This window comes from Dipodomys merriami, unplaced genomic scaffold (assembly GCF_024711535.1).
Source record: "Dipodomys merriami isolate MVZ:Mamm:240054 unplaced genomic scaffold, mDipMer1.0.p SCAF_459, whole genome shotgun sequence".
Classification (NCBI taxonomy): domain Eukaryota; kingdom Metazoa; phylum Chordata; class Mammalia; order Rodentia; family Heteromyidae; genus Dipodomys; species Dipodomys merriami.
Window position 1 is genome coordinate 467,800 of NW_027206023.1, and position 20,561 is coordinate 488,360.

General features: G+C 39.4%; 1 long non-coding RNA gene across 5 annotated transcripts in view; it reads right to left on the reverse strand.

Annotated features, from left to right (window-relative positions):
• Window positions 1-19,268, reverse strand: part of LOC138808601 (uncharacterized) — a 49,873-nt gene extending 30,605 nt beyond the window's left edge. For all 5 annotated transcript variants that reach the window (XR_011366514.1, XR_011366515.1, XR_011366513.1 and 2 more), the window contains exons 1-2: window positions 19,078-19,268; window positions 320-474 (exon numbers count right to left, since the gene is read on the reverse strand). This is a non-coding gene — a long non-coding RNA (uncharacterized lncRNA). The remainder of the gene's footprint in view (window positions 1-319; window positions 475-19,077) is intronic.
• Window positions 19,269-20,561: the final 1,293 nt, after the last annotated feature.

Below are 20,561 nucleotides of genomic sequence, written 5' to 3' on the forward strand. Positions count from 1 at the left end.
CCTCTGTTCTTTTTCTTTTTGCTTATGTGGTGCTGAGGAATCGAACCCAGGGCCTCAGGCATGCAAGGCAAGCGCTCTACCACTGAGCCACCTTCCCAGCCCTGTTCTTTTTCTATAATTTTAAGAGAAATATTTGACTTATTCACTATTTCTAACAATTAAACAGTAGGGGATATTTTTCTTCTATTATAATATTTCCAGCAACCCACATCTCCTTCAGAGACACATTTCATCTTCCAAATATACAAAGTGAAAAGAAACCATGCAACGTTTTTTCTTTGAAGACTCTTTTCAGCTGGGAGTTTGGGATTGGAATTACCTTTATTTCACTTTCTTGGGAAAGCATCGCCAGAACTTCTAGATGTTCTTGAAGTTCATCAAAGGGTAGCTCACAATGAGTTTTCTTGTCTGTTTCCATGGCTACCTCATTGGAGGTCTTAGCTCTTCTTTTTCCTTGGCCTCTTACTGTAAAACCTAAAAAGAGATGGAAGCATAGATGCAGCAAATAATAAGAGCTCAAGGGAAAGTTTTTAAGAGTGGAAAGAAGCAAAGCTAAGTTCCAGTATAAAGTACTACCCTTCATTCCTGGACAGCAAGTCAAATTCACTAAGGATCAGGAGCTGCATAGAAATAAAAAAGAAGCTAAACAAAATTTGATGCTAGACAGCAGCACCTAAGGAGCCACATGCATTTCCAAAAGTGGTTTCAACAGTAACCTAATAAGTAATCTTGACAGTGCTCAGGATTTTGTACTGCACTGACAGAGGCGACTGCAGAAAGAAAAGAGCTGGCTGTTTGTCTAAGCATTAGACAAACCCATAAAAAAAATCCAGCCCATAAAAATTGCCTTAATTTTATGATGCATTGATAATTCTTTACAAGAAAACACACTAACAAAGTCCCAAGGTAACAAAGGGAAAAATTCAAATTAAAAAAAAAAAACACACAAACAACAGAAAACAGCAATCAAACCAGTAAAGGTAACAGTACCTGAGACAGTGCAGAATTCCAGTTCATCAAACCCTTAGTCATTTTAAATACAGGATCCCGTTTTGCTATTACATCCATTGTCTTCTTCCCAATGAATTCTAAGGCATGTAAACTCCCACTAATAATGTCCTTTCCCTAGAAAGCAACATAAATGTCATTACTACTATACTGGGAAAATACATTTGCATATATTGTGGGGGGTTTGTAGCAGTCCAGGGACTTAAAACTCAGGGCCTAGGTGATGTCTATGAGCTGTTTTCCTCAAGGATAGTACTCTACCACTTGGGGAACAGCTCCACTTCCTACTTTGTTTGCTGGTTCATTAGAGAGAAGAGTCTTGCAGATTTTCCTGCCTGGGCTGTCTTTGAACCACAACCCCAGGTCTCAACTTCCTGAAGAGCTAGGTTTACAAGCATGAACCACCAGTGCCCAACCATTTATATGTTTCAATTCTTTAAGAGTGACTTACAATACTAAGTACTGGGAAGAATGTGGAACAGCAAGGGAAATAAATACACACCGCATGTGGAACCATAGCAGGTTCTCCTCTTTGGAAAACTGCTGGCCAGTATCTACTATGCTACATATGTGTAGTGGTTCATCAGAAGACAGCTTAATTGTACAGTGCTTGCCTAGCATGCATGAATCCCTGAGAACAATTCCTCAGTACAACAGGAAATAGCACTGTGACTCAAGTGATAGAGTGATAGCCTTGAGCAAAAGAAGCTCAGGGACAGTGCCTGGGCCCTGAGTTCAAGCCCCAGTATTGGCCAAAAAAAAGACATAAACAAAAATATTCAGAGCAGCCGTATTTGTGATAGCTACAACACGGAAACTATTTCAATGCTTAACAACTGTGGGATAAATAAAATATAACATAGTGACAAAATGGAATACCACATCCAAAATACAACATGGTCAAATAATACAAAAATGTTGTGGAAGAAGCTAGATACAAAATGTACTATAAGTATGTAAAGTATAAAAGCAAACAAAATTAATCTAAGATAAAAGTCAGGACTATAGTTATCTTCCTAGAAGGGGCATACTGTCTCTTAAAGATTCTGAACAATGCTGGGCGCTGGTGGCTCACACCTGTAATCCTAGCTACTCAGGAGGCCGAGATCTGAGGATCGCGGTTCAAAGCCAGCCCGGGCAAGAAAGACCGATAGACTCCTATCTCCAATAAACCACCAGAAAACCGGAAGTGGCGCTGTAGCTCAAGTGGTAGAGCGCTCGCCTTGAGCTGAAGAGCTGAGGGACAAAGCCCAGGCCTAGAATTCAAGCCCCACGACCGACAAAAAAAAAAAAAGAAAGAAAAAAGATTCTGAACAAGTTCACATTATGAAAATTCACTGTTTTAATTTTCAGTATGAAAATTAAGAAAAAATATAAAGCATAAAGCTAAAGTATAACCAAATATTGTAGTGTAGTGCATGCCTATAATGCCAATACTCTAGAGACTAAGGTATGAGTATTGTGAGTCTGAGGCGAGCCTAAGCTACATTCATATCCATTCAAGGATGCTCGGGCTACAGAGTGAAAAGAATAAAAAGAGAATCCAAAGACACAGTGTATGCCTATAATCACAGCTGCTTACAAAGTAGAGGCAGAATTGTAGTCCAAAGCCAGCACAAGCAAAACCGATGATCAGAACCAAAAACAAACTAGCTATTTCTGCTTTCTAGTTGCCATCGTATGATTGATTCTGCTTTGCCATGCCCTCCCTGCCATTTTGAACTGACATCTCTGAGAATATAGAGCAAAATAATAATTACTCCCTGTAGATAGATAGATAGATAGATAGACAGACAGACAGACAGACAGACAGACAGACAGACAGACAGACAGACAGACAGACAGACAGACAGATAGATAGATAGATAGATAGATAGATAGATAGATAGATAGATAGATAGATAGATAGATAGATAGATAGATAGATAGACAGACAGATAGACAGGTAAATAGGTAGATAGATAGAGGCATGCAGAAGAAAGGACTAAGGATGTGGCTCAAGTGGTACTTCATATTGCCAAAAGAAAGAAAGAAAGGTTCCAATAGCCAGGCAATGGTGGTCTGCTGACTCGTGCCTGCAATCTTAGCTTCTCAGCTACTCTGAATACTGAGAGCTGAAGATCATATTCGAAGCCACCCAGACAGGAAAGTCCATGAGATTCTTATTTTCAAATGACTTCTCAAAAAATTTAGGAAATAGTTCTGTGGCTCAAGTGGTAGAGTGCTAGCCTTAAGTACAGAAAGGGTCAGGGACAACACTCAAATCCTGAGTTCAAGCCCCAGGACTGGCAAAAGAAAAAAAAAATATTGATCTGCACATAGTAAACATTTTTCTAAACAAGGGGAAACTATAGTCAGAAACAGATCACTGGTTGGCAAATGCTGTGAACAGACAGAAAGGTGTGGCTACAAACTGGCATGAAGGAACTCCCTCAGATAATGAAAATATTCTTATATCTCAGTGAGCCATACAAATACAGAAAATATTCTGTATCTGTGCATCACAATATACTGTGATTATACAGTATTAACATAACCATTATTTCTCAACACAAAGGCATATTGCAGAAAAAAAGTTTTACTGTATGAAAATTATAGCTCAACTTTGTCCTAAAAGACTATGCTGATTCTTAGTATGGGAATCAATATACAATACAAAGATGAGTATGTTTCAAGAATAATTAGTTCTGTTTACCTTTAAAAATCTTATACTAGATCAACTAGTACACCAAGTAATTTAACTATATTATATCAAACACTCTATTATGGAGAGAACTTTTGCTTTCAAGTTCTACACTTGCCTTCCTATACAGCAACTAGAAAACCAGACAAAATAGAAGAAAGAACTATTTTTAGATACTACACAAAAAGACAAAAAAAAAAAAAAAACCACTTTGGTCCAGGAGAAAAGAGAAACAAAGTCAACCCCACAGCTGGGCTTTCTGCCTAGAGAAAAGTTCCAAACCCCAACACACAGAGGAGAACCTACAGACAACAGAACACTCACAGGCAATGTAAGTCAGGGATAAAGTCTGGCATCAGGTAAGGCTGAAGCAGCTACCACTTTAAAGTCAAAAAACTTCAGAGGATACAGCTATATAAGTAAAATTTTCCAAGAATCTACAGATGTGCTGATTTGTCTTTATCTGAGTAATACACTGTTCAAACACTAGGTAACGTCACACAGTTGGGAGAAGAACTAGCATAAGTAGTAAGCAACACAATCCCCATAGCTCAAGCTATGCTGAAACATCTGGTTTTTAAACAACCAAAGTGAACAGATTTCACTGAAAACCTGAGGAATAAGAGTGAATTCATGGGCTGGGAAGGTGGCTCAGTGGTAGAGCGCTTGCCTTGCATGCTCAAGGCCCTGGGTTCGATTCCTCAGCACCACATAAGCAAAAAGAAAAAAGCCGGAAGTGGAGCTGTGGCTCAAGTGGTAGAGCGCTAGCCTTGAGCTGAAGAGCTGAGGGACAGCGCTCAGGCCCAGAGTTCAGGCCCCACAACCGGACCCAAAAAAAAAAAGAGTGAATTCAGAGGAATCAGGGCGCAGCAGTAAAGATAAACTAGTCCTTAAGATTGAAGGCTAAAAGACATACAATGGAAGAAACAAAGCCTCTTCAACCACTGGTGTTGGGAAAAGTGGGCGGCCACATGCAGAAAAGTAAAAGTGGACCCCAGCCTATCACCATGCACCAACATCAACTCAAAATGAATTAAAGATCTTAACATTAAACCTGAATCTCTGAAACTACTGCAGGACAGAATAGGAGAGACACTTGAACTTATAGGCACAAGAAGAAACTTCCTGAACAGAGTCCCAGAGTCACAACAAATTAGGAGAGTGACTCGACAAATGGGACTACCTTAAAATAAAAAGCTTCTGCACAGCTAAAGCTATCGCAACCAAGCTAAAAAGACAACCAACTAACTGGGAAAAATATTTACCAGCAATATATCAAACAAGGGGTTAATATCCAGTATATACAGGGAACTCAAGAAAATAATCCCAGGGGAAGGGGAAAAACAAGTCGTTTAAATGAGGATACAGGAGGACCCGTTGCAACAATGAGAAGTACAAATTGTTATGTCAAAAAAGAACTTTACAACTTTGGGGGGGCGGGGAGGATTAGGTGATGGGGCCAGGGGGAGGATGGGAAGGGATGGGTAGGGGAAACAAAGGAGGAGGCTACAATGCTTGATAAGAAATGTACTCATTATCTTGCCCATGTAATTTTAACCCCTCTGTACAGTATTTTCACAATAAAATAAATTTAAAAAAAAAAAGAAACTAATCCCTCCCAAACCTAAATGGGCAAGGGAATTAAAGAGAGACTTCTCAGATGAAGAGATAAAAAATGGCAAAGAAACACATGAGGGAATGTTCACCATCCCTGGTGGTGAAGGAAATGCAAATAAAGACAACCTTGAGATACCACCTTACCCCAGTCAGAATGTCCCACATCCACAAATCAGCCAATGACAAATGCTGGAGGGGACGTGGAGAAAGAGGAACCCTATTACACTGCTGGTGGGAATGTACACTTATACAACCACTTTGGAAAGCAGTCTGGAGGGTCCTCAAAAAGCTAAATATTGACCTCCCTTATGACCCAGTCATACCACTTCTAGGCATCTATCCTGAACAACAGGAACCAGTATACAAGGACACATGCACCTCCAGTTTATTGCAGCACTGTTCACAATAGCTAGGATATGGAAACAAACCAGATGCCCCACCACAGATGAATGGATCCAAAAATTGTGGTATCTATACACAATGGCATATTATGTAGCCATTAGAAATGACAAAATAATGACATTTGCAGGGAAATGGATGGAGCTAGAAGAAATCATGTTGAGCGAGGTAAGCCAAAAGCAAAGAGACAAATGGTGTATGGTCTCCCTGATAAGTGGATGTTAAATCCAAAATGTTAGGTGATACAACAAAATTAACAAGACTTAAGAAACAAAGAACTGGAGAGTTTCTGGGAAGATGGCGGAGGAGAAGCTGGAATCTGAACAAGCTCTCGCATAGAAAGCAGTTTTAGAGTTCCAGTGAACAGGAATAAGCCAGAGAATCACACCAAGTGTGCCATCACAGGACAGAGAGTTAGACAAGAGAGGGGAAGCCAAGGAAACACATCAGCTGCAGCTGCGGCGGCAGGGTCGCGGTGGCGACCACCGCCGCGGGGTCATACCTGAGACACAGAGAGTCCGGGACGAAGGAGCCAGACGCAGCGGACGAGTGGATTCTACTCAACACCAACAAGAACTGACAAGGAGCGGACATCTTCATCCTGCTGTTTGCAGACCAGAGACGACCCAGGATCCAAGACTCGGCATGAGTACAAGCCCGACGTCCTCACTCCTTCTCAGGGAGCAGAGGAGGGAAGGCCACCCCTCCTCCCCCAGCACCGGTGATCTCCATCTTGGATACCGACAAAGCTCGGAGGAGCTGCTAGCTCCAGCTCAGGCCTTGGAATAAAACGAGTCATTTAGCAGGTCACAAGAACTTAACGGCGAAGTGACCTGCCAGACTCAGCTCCATCGAGGGAAAAGTCACCCAGCTCAGGCGCCAGCCATTGGAGTGCCTTGACTCACTGGGTAACCAGAGCCAGAGGCTGCCCCTCCCTCTAGCAGCCACCATAATCAATTGAAAAACAGAAACCCTGAGAATGGCTCCAGGCTGGGCGCTGTGAGCTTTATCACAAAATAGCCCCAGGGAAAAGCTACTGTGTGTTGAAAGGCCTCAACTCTACCCAGAACCTAGCCTCATCACCACATCCCCCTCTTTTGTGATTCTCAAAGCAGATCACCCTCCCAGAAAACTAACCTGGGAGGGGGATCTCAAAATCTTGGGTAAAGCAGAGCATTTTTCTGCCTCTTCCAACCAACCGACTTAAGAAACCAATCAAGCCACAGGACCTCAAGCTGACCAGAGACTCCAACAAGAGACTGGTTACAGACAAAAGGGAGATACAGGATTCTTCCCACTCCTCCCCCCCCAAAAAAAAAAATCAAAAGACTTTTTTTTCTTTTTTTCTTTTTTTTTCTTTTTTTCTTTTTTTTTTCTTTTTTTTTCTTCTTCTTCTTTTCTTTTTTTTGCTTGTTTTTTGTTTTTTGTTACTATATATATATATAAATTTTTTCCCTTCTAAAACTTTTATTAATCTTTAATTTTTGCCTCTTCTGAAAAAATAATTGTTTTCCAGTAACTTTTTTTTTCTCATCTTATAATTTTTATTTTAGGAATATGTGAATGAGCATTTTCCTTTCTTTTCTTGTCTTCTTTCTCTTTTTCTTTCTTTCTTAATTATCTTTTTGTTTTTTGTCTAGCTCTACTGAACTTTTGATCTTTTCTTCTCCCTTTCCCATCCTTAAAGTTTTTCACATCTCCTCTATGTCCCTCCCCTTCTCTGAACATATTCACATTCCTCTCTAAATAGACGGTCTTTTAACCTCTATAATAACATTAATTTTTATGTTTCTATTTTTTTCTGGTCTCTCTTCATTCCCCTTTCCGTCTCTTCTTTTTCTCTCTCTCTCTACTTGCATCCTACCCAACCCATTTCCTGCATTGTGATTAGGACATAGTTAACTCTCCCTGTGCCTCCCCACACCAATCTATTCCTATTTTTTACCCACATCTCTCCCTAATCCTAATAATTTCTGGTTTTCCAAATTCTTTTCTGCGGTTCGAAGTCCTTTAACATATAGTTGTTTGATGTTGAATAAATGTATCTGTTGAACTAGATTGTATCTGTAGACTATTGACTGTACAAAGGCAAACTTTGGTTGATGGTTGCCTTAAGATAGTGTTCTAGCACAAAACTGGTGCAATCTTCATCTCAAATGGGCCGAGTAAGCCAGAAAAACACAAGAAAAATGGCAAATTCGGGTATCTCAATTCCCAATCTTGATAATCAGGGATTAGAACAGATAAAGAATAATCCAGAGGAGAGTTCCCAAATAGCTCTACAAACACTAATAGCAAACATGATAAATGAGAAGTTTGACAATGTACAAAGGACTCTGTATGAGCGTGATAGGGAGAGAGAGGAGGCATCCCAGAAGTTTATACAGGAATATCATAAGCATGAGGATGCTACTCAAAAACTGATACAGGATTTGTGTGAACAACTTGAGAATACTCAAAGAGAAAGGGAAGAATGGCGTGAGCAGGCAGAGAACACTCAAAGAGAACTGCAGGAATCCCACGAATGGGAGGAAAGAGAACTGCAGGAATCCCACAGATGGGAGGAAGCTAATCAAAGAGTAATTCAGGAATTGAGAGACCAGGTAGAGAATACACAAAGATCACTAAAGGCATTCATGGAATCCATTAACAAAGAGCTGAAGGAAGTCAGGGAGACCACAAAGGGAATGCTGAATGAAACCCAACAGAAGGAATGGGAGTCCATAGAAACCATAACCAATCAACTAAGTGATTTGAGAACAAACACTGAACACCAAATTAAGGAAGTAAAGAAATTCATACAAGACCTAAAACAGAGCTTCAACAAAGAACTTGAAGCCATCAAAGCTGACCAATTAGAAGGAAAAGAGATAAAAAAACAAAGTAGAGAGTCTTGACAGCAGGTTAGACCATGCAGAAGATCGAATCTCAGGGATTGAAGACAGCCTAGATATTATAGAGAAAGAACATACAACCATCCAAGACAAGTCCAAGAAATATGATAGGTCTATCCAACACCTGGAAGACACCATCAGAAGGCCCAATCTAAGGATAATGGGTGTAGAGGAGCACCTAGAAACAGAAGTTAATGGTCTAGGAAATTTGTTTATCAGGATCCTAGCAGAGAACTTCCCAAATATACAAAAAGATAGGCCTATTCAGATACAAGAAGCTTTTAGATCCCCAAATAGACCAGACCAGAATAGGACATCCCACCGTCACATTATAATCCACACAGGATCAACCCAGACCAAGGAAAAGATCCTTAAAGTTGTCAAGGAGAAAAGGGTAATCACCTATAAAGGGAAACCAATTAGAATTACCTCAGATTTCTCAGCAGAGACAATCAAAGCAAGAAGAGCCTGGAATGACGTATGCCATGCCCTAAAAACAAACAACTATCAACCAAGAATACTATACCCAGCTAAACTCTCCTTCATAACTGAAGGCCAAATAAAAACCTTCCAGAGCAATGAAAAATTGAAACAATACATCTCCACCAAACCAACCCTACAAAAGATTCTTAAAGATGTCCTACACATAGAAAACCAACAAGACCTCAACAAAGGCCAAGAAACTGCACCCAAACTGAGAATCCAAGAACCTTAGGAAGAACCCAGTTTTTGCAGCCCCCAAGAAGGTGGATAACATGGCAGGAACTCCCAAATACCTCTCAGTCCTATCTCTTAACGTTAACGGACTGAACTCTCCAATTAAGCCACATAGACTGTCTAGTTGGATTAAAAAACAAGACCCTTCTATCTGCTGCCTGCAGGAGTCACATCTTGCCCGTAAAAACAAACACATTTTCAATGTTAAAGGCTGGAACAAAATCTACCAAGCAAACGGCCCTCATAAACAGGCGGGAGTTGCAATCCTAATATCAGATAAAATAGACTTCAAATTAAAATTTGTGAGAAGAGATAAAGAAGGTCGCTACATACTAATTAAAGGATCTCTCCTTCAGGAGGATATTACAATTCTAAATATCTATTTGCCAAACAATGGAGCACCCAAATTTATCAAAGAAACACTACTTTCCCTCAAATCCCATATAGATCCAAAGACATTAATTGTTGGGGATTTTAACACACCACTCTCCCCACTAGATAGATCAACTCGGCAAAAACTCAACAGAGAAACCGCAGATCTAAACAGCTGCATAGATCAACTAGACTTAACAGACATTTACCGAACATTTCACCCAGCAGCATCAGAATACACATTCTTCTCAGCAGCACATGGAACGTTTTCTAAAATAGACCACATTTTAGGCCACAAAGCAAACTTGTCTAAATTCAGAAACATTGAAGTTATACCTTGCATTCTCTCTGACCACAAGGGAATAAAATTAGAACTCAACACCAAAAGCCACCAAAGAAAGTCCGGTATCACATGGAGGCTGAACAACACACTGCTGAATCATGAGTGGGTCATGGAAGAGATTAGAAAGGAAATTCAAATGTTCATGCTATTCAACAAAAATGAACACACAAATTACCAGCTCCTCTGGGACACAGCAAAGGCAGTACTCAGAGGCAAGTTTATAGCTCTGAGCTCCTACATCAACAAATTGGAGAGATCTGAAACTAACAATTTAATGACACATCTAAACCTCCTTGAAAAAGAGCAGCAAGATAAACCCCAATCCACTAGACGGAAAGAAATAATCAAAATTAAATCAGAATTAAATGAATTAGAATCCAAAAAAACTATAGAAAGAATCAACAAAACAAAGAGTTGGTTCTTTGAAAAACTTAACAAAATTGACAGACCCTTAGCAAACCTTATCAGAAAAAGGAGAGAACACACCCAAATTAATAAACTCAGAGATGAGAATGGAAACATCACCACGGAAACAACCAAGATTCAGAACATTATAAGGGAATACTTCTCAAAACTTTATGCTAGTAAGTTTGAGAACTTGACAGAAATAGACCTTTTCCTAGCAAATATTGACATGCCAAAACTAAACCAAGATGAGTTAAACCAGCTTAACAGGCCCATATCAAGCATTGAAATAGAAACAGCAATAAGAGACCTCCCAGCTAAGAAAAGTCCAGGACCAGATGGTTTTACAGCGGAATTTTACAAGGCCTTCAAAGCAGAGCTCACACCAATACTCCTCCAACTCTTCAATGAAATTGAAAGAGAAAGCTCACTACCGAACACATTCTATGAAGCCATCATAACCCTCATCCCAAAACCAGGCAGGGACTCATCAAAGAAAGAGAACTATAGACCCATTTCTTTGATGAACATTGATGCAAAACTTCTCAACAAAATTTTGGCCAATCGACTTCAACAATTCATCCAAAAAAATCATAAACCATGATCAAACAGGATTCATTTCAGGAATGCAAAGCTGGTTCAATATACGCAAATCAATTAATATTATTCATCACATCAACAGGAGCAAGAATAAGAACCACATGGTTATCTCAATAGATGCAGAAAAAGCATTTGACAAGATCCAACACCCCTTTATGATGAAGGTTCTGGAAAAATTAGGAATCCATGGATCATTCCTCAATACAATAAAGGCTGTATATGACAAACCGACAGCCAGCATTATACTCAATTGTGAAAAACTAAAGCCATTTCCTCTTAACTCAGGAACAAGACAAGGATGCCCACTCTCTCCACTTCTCTTCAATCTAGTATTAGAATGCCTAGCTACAGCAATAAGACAAGATGCAGACATAAAGGGGATCCAAATAGGGAAAGAAGAAATAAAACTCTCCCTCTTTGCAGATGACATGATCTTGTATTTAAAGAATCCCATAGACTCCACTCCCAAATTACTCAAGCTGATTCAAAACTTTGGCAAAGTAGCAGGTTATAAAATTAACCCCCAAAAATCAATGGCTTTTCTATATGCCAACAATGAGAAAAGTGTGGCTGAAATTAGGAAAGCAACTCCATTTGTAATAGCCCCACAAAAAATAAAATACCTAGGAATTAACTTAACCAAAGAAGTGAAAGACCTCGATGATGAAAACTTTAAAATCTTGAAAAAGGAAATCAACACAGAACTTAAAAAATGGCAAAACCTCCCATGCTCCTGGATTGGCAAGATTAACATCGTGAAAATGGCAATACTTCCCAAGGCTATCTACAAATTCAACGCGATACCTATCAAAATTCCACCCTCATTCTTCAAGGAAATAGAAGAGGCAATCCAAAAATTCATATGGAACAATAAAAGACCCCGAATAGCAAAAACGCTCCTCAACGGAAAGAACACTGCTGGAGGAATATCAATACCAAATTTCAAACTCTACTATAAAGCCATAGTAATCAAAACAGCTTGGTATTGGCATAAGAACAGACCTCAGGACCAATGGAATAGAATTGAAAACCCAGAAATGAACCTACAGACCTATAGCCATCTAATCTTCGATAAGGAAGGTAAAACAATAGAATGGAAGAAAGACAGCCTCTTCAGTAAATGGTGCTGGCAAAATTGGTTAACTACATATAGAAAACTAAAGCTAGATCCTGCACCAGAATCAACTCCAAATGGATCAAAGACCTTGAACTCAAAGCAGACACTCTGAAAACATTACAGGATGGAATAGGAGAAACCCTAGGTCTCCTTGGCTCAGGTCGAAATTTTCTGAATAGAGACCCGGAAGCACAACAAATCAAAGAAAGGTTGGACAAATGGGATTGCATAAGGTTGCAGAGCTTCTGCAGGGCAAATGACATAGCTAGCAAGATCAATAGAAAGCCCACCGATTGGGAGAAGATCTTTACTAGCCATACAACAGACAAGGGTCTCATATCTAAAATATACTTGGAACTCAAAAAATTAAACCACCCAACAACAAATCCTCAAAGAAACAACTGCCCAATAAATAAGTGGGTGAAAGACTTAAAGAGAAGCTTCTCTGAAGAAGAAAGAAGGATGGCCAATAGACACATGAAGAAATGTTCAACATCCCTAGCCATCAAAGAAATGCAAATCAAAACAACATTGAGATATCACCTCACACCTGTTAGAAAAGCAAAAATCAAGAACTCTAACAACAACAGATGCTGGAGGGGATGTGGACAGAAAGGAACCTTACTTCATTGTTGGTGGGAATGTAAACTTGTTCAACCACTTTGGAAAGCAGTATGGAGGTTCCTCAAAAGACTTCACATAGATCTCCCCTATGATCCAGCAATCGCACTTTTGGGCATTTACCCAAATGTATACAAACAAGACCACACTAAAGCTACCAGCACAACTATGTTTATTGCAGCATTATTTACCATAGCTAAGATATGGAACCAACCCAGATGCTCCTCAGTAGATGAATGATCGAGAAAATGTGCTATATATACACAAAGGAATTCTATGCCTCCATCAGAAAGAATGGCATTTCCCCATTTGTTAGGAAATGGAAAGGTTTGGAAAAAATTATATTAAGTGAAGTAAGCCAGGCCCAAAGAAGCATAGGTCCCATGGTTTCCCTTATTTGCAATATCTAGTATAGGTATGAGTCAAGCGGAAAAGGTCAGATAATGTAATGTTAGGAAAATGAACCCTTAAATATGTATTTTAATGTTTTCGTTTCTTTCATGCATGTGTTTCTAGTGCATTTATAAGATTATTTCTTTGTATGTCCCTCCCCCACAGTGTAACCCCCGCTTTCACTATATTTGATGTCAGTATAACATGTGGAGGAGATGGGGATAAACAATTCGTTTAAGGATTCAGGTGGACCTGTTGCAACAATGAGATGTACAAAATGTCATGTCAAAACCAACTTTACAATGTCGGTGTGCGGGGGGGGCGGGGGGTATGATTGGGGGGGAGGGGGGAGGCTGGGAAGGGAGGTGAAGGGTAAACAAAGGAGGAGGCTGCAATGCTTGGTAAGAAATGTATGCATTATCCTGCCCATGTAATTGTAGCCCCTCTGTACAGTATGTTCTCAAATAAAATAAAATTAAATAAAAAAAAAAAAAAGAAACAAAGAACTTCCACTCATCTGATCAAACCACTACTAAATAACTCCATGCTGCTGATCACATGTATGGTATATATGTGTACACCAGAGGAGAACCAGGAAGAGGACACAGAACTAAAGGGAATCAGGGAAAAACATACAACAGTGGGACCCATCAGCTGCACAGGACATTGACCAAAATGAACTAAGCAACTTAATGGCAATTATGGGAGGGTGGGAACAAATGGGAAAGAGGGAACAGCTGATACTATGCAAAACAAAAGAAATGTACATACCACCCAATGCGGAAGAAATGACTGTATCACAAAGCTCATAGAACTCATAAATATTATACCGTAATAGACGATTTGTTCCAGGAAAGTTAGAATGTGTTTGTGACTTTAACAGCATCACTATCCCACAATACTGTGAAATTGGGGAAATTATGTAATCAATCACAATAAAAAAATAAAAATTAAAAAAAAAGATTGAAGGCCACACTAGACTCCCTCTAAACAAGCCTAACAGAGAAGGAAATGGTGACACTGTCCAATAAGAAATGTACTCTTAGCAGGGCACCAGTGGCTCACACCTGTAATCCTAGCTACTCAGGAAGCTGAGATCCGAGGATTGTGCTTCAATGCCAGTCTGTGAGACTCTTATCTCCAATAAACCATCAGAAAACTAGAAGTGGCATTGTGGCTCAAGTAGTAGAGCACTAACTAGCCTTGAGCTCTAGAGGTGAGAGGCAGCGCCCACGCCCAGAGTTCATGTCCATGACTGATAAAAAAGAAATGAACTCTTTACCCAACTTATATAACTGTAACCCGTATATTTTAGTAACAGTTAAAAAGTTTTTAAGTATGAATCTGAATTGGGAAAGCAGGACAGGGTCACTGGTGACTCATGCCTATGGTCCTAGCTACTCTGGGCTGAGATCTAAAGATCACAATGGAAAGCCACCAGGGCAGAAGAGTCTGTGAGACTTTCATCTCCATTTATTTATCTGGCAAAAACGAGAGGCAGGGTTCAAGTGCCAGCTGTGGAGGAGGGAGACAAGGTAGACTGTGAAGACGGAATTCAAGCTCCAGTGCCAGAACATACACATTAAAAAAGAAAGAGGCTGGGCACCGGTAGCTCACAACCATAATCCTAGCTCACAACCATAATCCTAGTTACTCAGCCTTGAGCAAAAAGGTCAGGAACAGCACCCAGGCCCTGACTTCAAGCTCCAAGAACATCACACACACACACACACACACACACACACACACACACACACACACACACACACACACACACACACACACACACACACACAGCAGAAGACAACATCCTTAAAGGAACATAACAAAATTGCAAAAAAGATACCAAGTGATTTCATTGGTATCTTTTATCTCAAACTTCTAAAAAAAAACCCATCTCCGGTATACTTTCCTTCACAGTGAAATTAATGCTTAGAAATTTTAGATGGGAAAGACGTTAGGATGAAAAAGCCACCCATTCTATTCTGGTACACTTAATATTCAACTAAAATCTAAGTCCATAAAACTTCCACTGAGTAGTGGGAGTTCTCTACTCATGAGACACAAGTAAACACAACCTAAATTCTGTTCTCCATGCTAGTCTTCAAAGGTATAAAAAAAGGTGTATTCTCCCTATCTCCTTTCCTTAGATTTTCATATTCATGATCCATTAACTCTCTAACTTTTTAAGACATTAATACTAGCCACTCTTCCCAGGGTTCTCCATGATTTTTATTCCCCTTCTAAAACATGGCTCTGAATGACAAATATTCTTCAAGTCTTATGAAATCACTGCTGTTTACTATCCAAACATACTTCTAACTCCTGTTTTCCTTGCCCACTAAAAGCAATTCCTGATAAAAATTTCTGAAAATGCCAACACTTTAATCTTCCAACATCTCAAAGCATCAGAGTTAGACATTAAACCATTCTAGCTGCTGGGAGCATGAGGAGAAATGAAACTTCCTGTCTCTATAACTCCTGAATTTGAGCTTATCTGTTTGAGAATACCATACCTGCACTCACAGCATGATCTGACAACAATTACAAAATCATAAAGAACCCAACAAATAAAAGTGAAGATACCAGGCCCCTACATTCGCCAAAATAACATGCAATACTCTATTTGTAGAGTTCTTCAGGGAGAAAAATAAATTCATTTTTAAACACATAGTGTGTTAGTCACAGACAAAGTAGCCTCACTTATGCAAGCATCATTAAGAACAGTGCCTCATATATGGAGTAATTTGCCATGTCCCATGAAGTTATCTCTCCATTCTACTGACCCATGCACTATGGACCCGAAAGTAGGTCAATCCAGTTCTCTCTTAGGTATTCACAAGTAGTGATAGTGGAACCTATTAGTATCTGATAGGTATGTATGCCAAGACGCAATATAACTCTGAAGATGTAGAAAGACAGGTAGAATAAATCTCCTTCCAGAGAAAAATGATAGAGATGAGCACAGAGTATTAAATGAGAAACAATAAGGGCTATGAGAGATGAAGAAAACAAACTGGTCTTCAAAACTTTTCCATATGGATTAGAAGTGCAGGTTTCCTTTTGATCAATACAAACTTTCAAGACTAAACCTTGGCACAGGCCAAATTTTTCTTAAAAGAGACCCAGAAACACAACAAATCAAAGAAAGATTGGACAAATGGGATTGCATGAAATTGCAGAGCTTCTTGCATGGCAAAGGACATAGTTAGCAAGATCAATAGAAAGCCCATGGATGGGGAGAAGTACTTCACTAGCCATACAACAGACAAGGGTCTCATATCTAAAATATACCTGGAACTCAAAAAATCAAATCCTCCAAAAATAAATCCTCAAAGAAACAACTACCCAATAAATAAGTGGGTTAAAGACTTAAAGAGAAACTTCTCTGAAGAGGAAATAAGAATGGCCAATAGACACATCAAGAAATGCTCAACCACCCTAGCCATAAAAAAATGGCAAATCAAAACAACATTGAGATACCACCTCACCCCAGTTAGAATGGCTAGAATCAAGAACTCTAATAACAACAGATGCTGGAGGGGATATGTACAGAACCCTACTGCATTGTTAGTGGGAGTGTAAACTTGTTCAACCACTTTGGAAAGTAGTATAGAGGTTCCTCAAAAGACTACATAGAGCTCCCCTATTACCCAGCAATCCTATTTTTGGACATATACCCAAATGATCACAAACAAGACCATCCTAAAGCTATCAGCACAACTATGTTTACTGCAGCATTATTTACCATAGCTAAGATATGGAACCAACTCAGATGCCCCTCAGTAGATCAAGAAAATGCAAAAAAGAAAATAGAAAAAAGGCTAGAATGTACCTCAGCTCAATGGCAAAACCTTGTCTAGCTAGTGCAACAACGTGGGTTCAATGCCCAGTTATCAAAAAACAAAAGGCAGAAAAACAATCAAACAAACAAAGAACAAAAGGCAAAAAAATAGCCCTAAATGAACAAAAATACTTTTTGGTCCTGACAGATTTAAATTCACCTAGCCCTGGTTGCCAAACAAAGTGCTAAGCAATTCTTATATTCAACATATATGACAATATAATTTTAATATATAGAAGTCCTTGAAATTACTTCAGAGGCAGAGTAGAGGGATATGAGCAGTTCCAAGACACAGATCTCTAACTGGCAGCTGGATTCACAAGACAACACACCACACCAGTAGAATGTCCCCATGTCCTTAGTATCAAAATTGCACAAGCTAGCTACTGAATCCAAAGTATCCTAGGACTTAATGTTTCCATATATAGACCTCCAGCATGTTTGACTTCGGCTGAAATCTCACTGGGACTAGGGATCCCAAGGGAAGTCTCTGCCTTTTCAATGATATTTGAAGTATCTTGTCCTAGAGAAAAATCAAAATGTGTTGCTCTTTATTACCCAAACTAAACAAACTAAATTTCAAAAATGTAATATCAAAGTCCATGTGTCTAAAATCATGATAGCTATAAGACAGTTTATTTTTAACAATTAGGGTTATTAATCCTTGGAAATATCTCCTTAGTATAACATTTTTTATACAAAAACTCTGATACAACATCAATAAAGAACAGACATTTATAGCAATTTCTAGACTTCATTCTAATAAGAAAATGCTAACAATTCTACATGCGATGTCTATCATCTATCTCATGATCACTTGTCTTCAAACAATAAATCCCTTGAACAAATGTAGAAGGAGATTTATTAACAAAGTCCCTTGTAACAATGTAAACGAACACAGACAGTCATGAAGTGACTGATGATCTTACACACAGTGGCTAATGTAGCTGAGCCTGAGGAGAGCAAGGACTTGTTCCAGGTGCCCCAATATCCCCATCTGGCCTGGGATATATCTTTGGAAAGTTTCCTACTATCCCAGTAAATGAGCGGGGGAGGGAAGACACAAGAAAGTATGAAAGGGCTGGGAAGGTGGCTCAGTGGTAGAGCTCTTGCCTTGCATGCCTGAGGCCCTGGGTTCGATTCCTCAGCACCACATAAGCAAAAAGGAAAAAACTGGAAGTGGCACTGTGGCTCAAGTGGTAGACTGCTAGCCTTGAGCTGAAGAGCTGAGGGACAGCGCCCAGGCCCAAGAGTTCAGGCCCCACGACCGGACCCAAAAAAAAAAAAAAAAAGAAAGAAAGTATGAAAAATTAGAGAGCAATAGTATAATATACGTAAGTTATCTAATTATTAGCCAAAGTATGGGGAACCAAATAATATTTGCTTAATGCACTGCTTGACTGACAGACACTTGCATGTTTTCATCATGTAGGCACCATGCAGCAAAGGTAATTACCGCTGATGGCATTTATAGAACTGAAAACTATTATTTATGGTTGTAAAAACAAGTAAAGAAGTTCAATCCTAAATTAGCATTGAGCTCGAGTCTCTTAACCCCAACTTCTTTTTCCTTGTACCAGGGCCTCACACGTTTGGTTTGCTTGCTCGTGACTGGCACTCTACCACTTGAGCCATACCTCTAGTGTAGCATTTTGCTGAAATTTAGTTGGAAATTGTATCTGCATTTCATCTGGACCTAAGCATCCTCAGGAGCTAGGATTACTGGTGTGAGCCAGGGGTACCAGGTTAACCCCAATATTTTTAAATCCCAATATTTTATAGAGATTCTAGCTGGGCACCAGAGGCTCACACCTGTTTTCCTAGCTACTCAGGAGGCTGAGTATCTGAGATCTGAAGATCACAGTTCAAAGCCAGCCCAGGCAGGAAAGTTCATGAGACTCTTATCTCCAATAAACCATTAGAAAACCGGAAGTGGTGCTGTGGTTTAAGTGGTAGAGTGCTCACCTTAAGTTGAAAAGCACAGGGACAGCGCCCAAGCGCAGAGCTCTAAGCCCCATGACCCACAAAAAAATAGAGATTCTAGTCAGTGGCTGTCTGTAATACCTGAAAAGGGAGAACTTCTGAAGTCTCAGGGTCCCTGGAAGACCCAACATCTGGTCTTTTCAACTGGGCACTACAGCTTCCATTAACTTTCTTGATTGGCATGTTGGTCAACAGATTCATTAGTCTTCACAGACTCAGAATTCTCCACTGACTCCCAGTTTCCATCTTCAGTTATCACTGGAGTCTCAAGGATCATCGTTATCAGAAAGCCCAAGGGAAAAAAGTGATTGAGGTCAGCTTTTTTAGTATACATTATTTGTCTAAATCTTTTGACACTTTCACAGAGTCACAGGCAGGAACATTAGTAAATTAATACAGACAAGATCCCACAGATCTTCCCCCACGTTCTCCTAATAACAGCTTCCATAACTGAAGCATAATTCATTGTGGCAGAATCCACCAATCTTCAGATTTCAACAGATTTCAACTGAAACTCTTTCACTTCAAGAAGTATAGATGAAATTACATAGCATGCCACTTGTTAAGAATTTTTTACACAGCATTTAAGTCCCTCCAGACCAACTTCTATTGTATTAAGACTTTTTTTTATTGTTTCTGAATAGTCCATGCTATAAATGTACTTTGGGACTATCACAGAAATAAGATGATTCAGAAACCTTATGTATAGGTGTTTATGGGAACCAAAGCTTTCTCTTGGGCTACTCAGTTTAGTTTTAAATGTTACTGTTAGGCTGGGCATGTGCCTTAGCAGTAGAAAGCTTGCCTAGCATGCATGGAGCCCTGGGTTTGATTCCTCAGTAACATATGAACAGAAACTGGCACTGTGGGTCAAGTGGTAGAGCACTAGACTTGAGCAAAATGCTCAGGGATAGTGCCATGGCACTGAGTTCAATCCACAGTACTGTCTCAAAACAAGGTATTTTTCTATTCTTTTCCCAAGTAAACTATCACTTCATTTTCCTAGTGGCAATGTATGAATAATCAAGTTCCCCTGAATTCTGATCAACCTTGTGTTGTCACTATTTTGATTGAACCATTCAAATAGGTATGTAGTGGTACCTCACTGAGCCTTTTAAATTGCATTCCTCTAACGGCTGGGACAAAGGCATCCTTTTATGTGCTTATTTGCTGAATATATATTCTTCAGTGAAACATTTATTTGTATCTTTTGGTCATTATCCAATCATTGTGTTTTGGTTTTTATCATTATGTACTACAGAGACTTGAGAACACTGTTTATTGGAGATTTAATTCCTCTACTATATGGCTTGCAAATATTTCACGCTAGTTTATAGTTTATCTTTTTCCTTTCTTCCTAGAGTCTTTCCCTGAGCAAGTTTTTCATTGTGAGGAGGTTCATTATCTATTTTCCCTTTTACTGACTATCCTTTAAAATCTTTAGTAATCACTTCCTACTAAAACTCTTCCAGAGATTTAATCTATCCAAAAATATTTCTGTCAGAACAGTTTTTTAGGGTTTTGTTTCCTATTTATGTGGTGGCCCTAGGGAACAAAAGATGTCC